A 6,172-nucleotide genomic window follows, 5' to 3' on the forward strand; every position below is an offset into this window, starting at 1 on the left:
GAGAGAGAGAGAGAGAGAGAGAGAGAGAGAGAGGCAGAGACACAGGCAGAGGGAGAAGCAGGCTCCATGCACCGGGAGCCCGACGTGGGATTCGATCCCGGGTCTCCAGGATCGCGCCCTGGGCCAAAGGCAGGCGCCAAACTGCTGCGCCACCCAGGGATCCCTTCTAGAAATTTTTATACTTTAAAGCTTATGTTTAGGTCTAGGATCCACTTTGTGTTTTTTGTATACAGTGTGAATTATTTTATTTTGAACAAAGAAAGTCATTTGCTTCAGGATATTTATTGTAAAAACTATCCTTTTCCCACTAGACTGTCTTTGCATCTTTGTTGAAAGTCAATTGGCATATATGTGTGAATCTATTAGTAGACTTTCTATTCTCTTCTTTTGGTCTATTTGTCTATCTTGATGCCAACAGGATACTTACAACCTTGATTACTGTAGCTTTCTAAGAATCTTGAAATGAGGTAGTGTAAGTTCTTCAACTTGTTTTTTCTTTCTTCCACAAATGAAGCAACTTATTAACCCAGCATTTATTCTAATGCTTCTTTAAAAGAATGACTTTATTTGCTTATTTGATGGAGAGAATAGGAGTGGTAGGGGAGCAACAGAGGGGAGGGAGAAGCAGATTCCTCACTGAGCAGGGAGCTGGTCACGGGGCTCAATCCCAGGACCAGGAGATCACGACCTGAGCTGAAGGCAGAGGCTTAACGGACTGAGCCACCCAAGTGCCCCTGTTCTAATGCTTCTTGTTGGCAGCTGTCATCTGTCCAGATCTCTTTCCCTGAGGTGTCAGTTTGTGGCTTCCGTCTTGGTCCTTGTCTACAATTTTCAGCCCTTCCAGGGTTTGGAGGACCTTGTGGGCTACATTCTTGGAGCCGTGGCTGGGCATGACTTTACTTCTCTGATGTCCACCACAGACCTTGGTCATGGGGCCAGCAGTGGTGCAGCCTGAGAGATACAGGCACCGCTCTAGGAGGTGGCTCATCTGTAGAACCAGTTCTCATCATAGAGAACAAGTTCTTTTTGCTTGAGCAGCTTGACAGTGTACACCCATTTAGAAAACTTCAGCTTCCCAAACTTTTTTTTTTATTATTTACTTACGATAGTTATACAGAGAGAGAGAGGCAGAGACACAGGAAGAGGGAGAAGCAGGCTCCATGCACCGGGAGCCTGACGTGGGATTCGATCCTGGGTCTCCAGGATCGCGCTCTGGGCCAAAGGCAGGCGCCAAACCGCTGCGCCACCCAGAGATCCCAGCTTCCCAAACTTTTTGAGGAAGGTTGCCTGAGCTCTGATGAACTCCTGCTGGTTCACGTCTTTTGCAGTAACTCCAGCCACCTGTGGCCTTGGTGCTGCCAGTCAGGGGAGAGGGCCCTTCAACTCCTTGAACTTCTTTTTCTTTTTTAAAATTTAATTAATTAATTAATTTAAAGATTTTATTTATTCATTCATGAGAGACACAGAAAGAGAGAGGCAGAGACACAGGCAGAGGGAGAAGCAGGCTCCATGCAGGAAGCCTGATGTGGCACTCGATCCTGGGACTTCAGGATCACACCCTGAGCCAGGGGCAGGCACTCAACCACTGAGCCACCCAGACATCCCTTCTCTGTCATTTTAAAGGGATTTTTGTGGTTGGATTGGTAAACATATGTGCTAAGATAGCCTTCTTCTTTTATTTTTTTAAGATTTTATTTATTTATTTGAGAAAGAGCAGAGGGAGAGAAAGCATGAGTTGGGGGGAGGAGCAGAAAGAGAGGGAGTAAGTAGGTTCTCCATTGGGCAGGTGGCTCTGGTTGGGCGCTCCATGTGGAATCTCCATCCAAGGACCTTGAGATCATGACCTGAGCCAAGACTAAATAAAATAATGTCCTGGGGATCCCTGGGTGGCTCAGCGGTTTAGCACCTGCCTTTGGCCCAGGGCGCGATCCTGGAGTCCTGGGATCAAGTCCCACAGCAGGCTCCCTGCATGGAGCCTGCTTCTCCCTCTGCCTATGTCTTTGCCTCTCTCTCTCTCTCTCTCTCTCTCTCTCTCTCTGTGTGTGTGTCTCTCATGAATAAATAAATAAAATCTTTAAAAAAATAATGCCTGTTTAAGAATGGCTCCAGCTGTGATTATTTTCTATTCATAGAGTTAGAACCTGGTTTTCCTTTGCCTCTGTGAGGAACTCCCTGATTGTGACCAGAAGCCCACCCACCCCTTACAAGCAAATGTGTCCATCTTCTTGAAAGTGAGGAGCTGGGGCTCTACTCCTCTGGGCTGTATCAAGGCCTCCAAAGCATTCCCTGAACCTCAGGCTCTTAGGACCCCCGCGATTCCTGCATCAGATTCAGGGCTGTACTGGGGACAGGAGGCTGGGCAGCATTCAGTCTGCAACAGAACAAGGAGTACAGGCTGTAGGTCCTGGGAAGATGGGGATCAGGAAGCAAAGTGTGTGCACCATCAGATGACAACTTTAAGTAACTATAATGTCTTTGTTGAGTGCTTAGCAAATGCCGCATATCACCCTTAGCATTTCCCACAATTGACATTTAATGCACTAATCCTATGTGGTAGATTTTTTTTTTCTCCGTTTTGCAGGCAGAAAAATGAAGGTATTAGCCTATCGCCAGCCACCAGGGGCAGGGGAGAAAGGTGCTTCACTGGTGTCATGGCAGTTGGAGCAGGGCGGCTCACCTGGAAGGCTGCCAGTAATTTAACACATGATGGGCTACTCTATGGGGAGCTCGCTTCTGTGCTCTTCCTGTTTTCTAGATCCAGAAGCAGAGAACACCAGTGACTTGCCCAACTCCTACAACCAGTAGGTAGGACTTCAGTGGGTGCAGACTATGGGGCACTTTTTCCATGGCTATAGCACATTCTCTTCCTAACCCTCATCTAAATATCCACTTCAGGGCAGCCCAGGTGGCTCAGTGGTTTAGTGCCGTCTTCAGCCCAGGGCATGATCCTGGAGACCTGGGATCGAGTCCTGCGTCAGGCTCCCTGCATGGAGCCTGCTTCTCCCTTTGCCTGTGTCTCTGCCCTCCCTCTCTCTGTCGCTCATGAATAAATAAATAAAATCTTAAAAAAAAATCCACTTCAGGAGAGCAAGTGCTGGTTTCTCTTATCTGTTGCCTCCCAGAGGCTAAAAGAGGGTCCTGTTCCTAGTAGGTGCTCGGCAAATATTTGTCGAATGTTGGATGAGTGCTGGGTCCTGTGCCAAGTGGCCTCTGTGGATTCTCTCAAGAATCCCTTTGGAGGCCCATTTTGCAGATGAGGAAACTGGAGAACAGAGAAGCTAAGTGTGCAGGGAGGAATAAGGCAGAGTGATTAGGTGGGAGAAGGTATCTGGATCTGAATCCCACCTCTGTCACTAATTAGCTTTGTGTCCTTGCAAGTCACTTAACTTCTCTGAGGCTCCGTTTGCTCACTGGAGCAAATGGTTCATTGGCTCTCTCACAGGGTTGCTGTGGGGCCCTGGAAGCCTGGTCCAGGGTGGAGGCTGAGAGGGAGGTCAGGGGTTGAGGCCTGAGTCATTTCTTTTGTGGGGGGGATCCTTGTCTCTTATCTGGGAGGTGGTGAGAGATGAAGGGGATGGGCTTTGGGGACAGACAGATCTGATTCTCATCCCAATTATCAGCTATGGGACCTTGGGGAAGGGACTTATACGTCCCTTTGCTTCTTTACTCCCAAAACCCACACTTTAGTTTCCACACTGATAAAAAGGCACAAAGCGTACCTACCTCTTGGGCTTGTTGTAAAGGTTAAGTGAGGCCATGTTGCAAAGTGACCATAGTAGGTGTTTAGTAAACCCAGTGTCCAGGTGTCTCCTCTTCCAGCCTTTCCAGGAGAATCACTTGTTATGCAATTCCCATCCCGACCCTGGCCCCTTTACACTGGCAGCTAACTTCTTCGAGGAATTTGTGTCTCATGTTGGTCTCCCTTCCCCACTAGCCGGGCCCCTGCCAGCAAATTGGAGAATGACTTGGTCAGGGTGGCTGGTGGCTCAAAGTGAACTTTCACTTATTGCCTGCACCTCTGCCTCTCCCACCGTAGCTCTTCCCTGCCCACAGTTACATGTTCTTTCTGAATCACATAACTCAAGAGCCTCCATGGGCACCTGCAGGTGCATCCGAAGCTCCTTAGCTGGGCATTCACCATGACAGCTCCTTCTCCAATGCTAGCCCACCCCTGCCCGGTCTCTCTTGCTGTGCCTTTCTGGCCAGCCCTCTACTTGCCCAGCCACAGTGGCCGCAGCACATCCCAAGCACATGCTGGGCCTTGAACACCCTCTGAATCTTTATCCAACCAAGTTTTGTTCCCTTTTCAAGGCCCAACTCCAATATCAGTCACCTCTCTCCTAAAGCTTTCCCAGACCCCTTTCCCTGCAGGACTAATTGCTCCCTCCCCAGTGCTCTGCCCCCAGGCTCACCAGGCACACCTACCCGAAGGGCAGCACCCTGTGCCCCACGATAGTTGCCACAGATCATAGCCATTCTGCTATTGCTCCTCTGGGAAGAGGGCAGATAGGGTTGGTCTTTTGTCCCGCCCCGTCCAGGCTGACGTCCAGGCTGATGGCCACATGCTCAGTGCCCATCAGGGTCCCCTATGCTCGTTCACAGCCCCCATCTGGGCTCCGAGCCCCAGAGGTAGCAGGTGTACCCCTCATCCGGCACGGAGGTTCTGGCTCCACCCTACTTGGCTGTGTGGAAAGCTATAGTACAGATGGGGATGTCGAAAATATCTGTGACATATTCCAAACTGGCCTACTTTCCTATCACGAGAGAGTCTGGGACTGAGACGGGCGAGGACACGTGAGATGGGAGTTTGGGACCTGTTCCCACCTCTGTCTTCCTCTCTCCGCTTAGTTGTTAGACAGGAGAGGGATTTGCAGCCTCACCCAGCAGTCCCCACCCTGCTCTGCGGCTGCGTGGTTGGGGTGTTGGTGCGGAGGGTGGCATGGAAGAGTGGGGGTGCAAAGGGCCTGGGGAAGCTGGTGGAGGAACCAAGGCAGAGACCTGGGACCTATCCTGGGGAAGCTTACAGGCTTTGGAAGGCAGTGGAGGCCACTTGGGGCGGGGGGCGGTTCAAGTTCTGGTTCACCTGTGAAGCCTTGGGCAAGTGTCTTAACCTCTCTGGGCTTTGGTTTTCCCATCAGTGAAATGGGCTCCACATAACGGTTGCTTGCCCTCCTCGGTGGCTTGATGACAGGATTGCTGTGAAGACCGTAAAAACTCTGGACCATGTTTACTAATCCAGTTCCCGGGCTGTTCACCTTGGCGAGGCCGTGCCCTTGCTTGGCAGCTTAAGTGGTCACCTGCTCTAGCCCTCTGCCTCCCGGCGGGCCTGGCCAGGCCGCCACCCTTAATCCTGGTTTAATGCTCTCTGAGTGAGGAGTCACCCGCAGTCCTTGAGGCTGTCAGGCCCTCATCACCCCTCCTGTGCTTGCAGGAAGTTCACTCTGGGAGCTAATCTCAAGTCTCTCTTACTGACAGGGATCCCTTCAGTGTTTTGACTTGTCTCCTCCTTCACATGAAAAGTGGTCATTATCTTAGTTTCTCCCTTTTCAGACTAATCACCTCATCCATCCCTCTGTTTCTCAAGGTGGGCAGGATCCTTGGGATACTTCCTAACTCTGATGAAGCTGGATTTCTTTCTGCTTTCAGTTCCCTTGCCCAGTTTGGGATTCCATGGGTGTGTGTATGAGGCAGGGGAGGGAGAGAGTGTCTGCCTCAGTTTCCCTAGCTGGCACACAACTAGAGAAAGAAGTGTCCAAACTGGGAAAGATTGGTTGCTATGGATCTGCGAATCAGGGCAAGAACAGGAATAAGAGTTCATACCTAAAACACTTATTATGCACATACCCTTATCCAGCTATTCCACTTCTGGGAATTTATCCTACAGATCTGCTCGCATTGTGTGAACTAAAGTAATTACCAGGATACCTCTTGCATGGGACATGGCCTAAATATTTATCAACAAGGCATTTTTATTTTATTTTATTTTAAGATTTTATTTATTTATTCATGAGAGACACACACACAGAGAGAGAGAGAGAGACAGAGAGAGACAGAGACAGAGACAGAGACAGAGACAGAAGCAGGCTCCATGCAGGGAGCCCGATGTGGGACTCAATCCCAAGACTGCAGGATCACACCCCGAGCTGAAGGAAGACGCTCAATCGCTGAGCCA

At 50.0% G+C, this 6,172-nt stretch overlaps 1 pseudogene; it reads right to left on the minus strand.

The window, feature by feature from the left end:
* Window positions 1-739: 739 nt before the first annotated feature.
* On the minus strand, window positions 740-4,476 carry LOC129511623 (40S ribosomal protein S19-like; annotated as a pseudogene).
* Between the last annotated feature and the right edge of the window lie 1,696 nt (window positions 4,477-6,172).

The sequence above is a fragment of the Nyctereutes procyonoides genome, unplaced genomic scaffold (genome assembly GCF_905146905.1).
Source record: "Nyctereutes procyonoides isolate TBG_1078 unplaced genomic scaffold, NYPRO_anot_genome, whole genome shotgun sequence".
NCBI classification, from domain to species: Eukaryota; Metazoa; Chordata; class Mammalia; order Carnivora; family Canidae; genus Nyctereutes; species Nyctereutes procyonoides.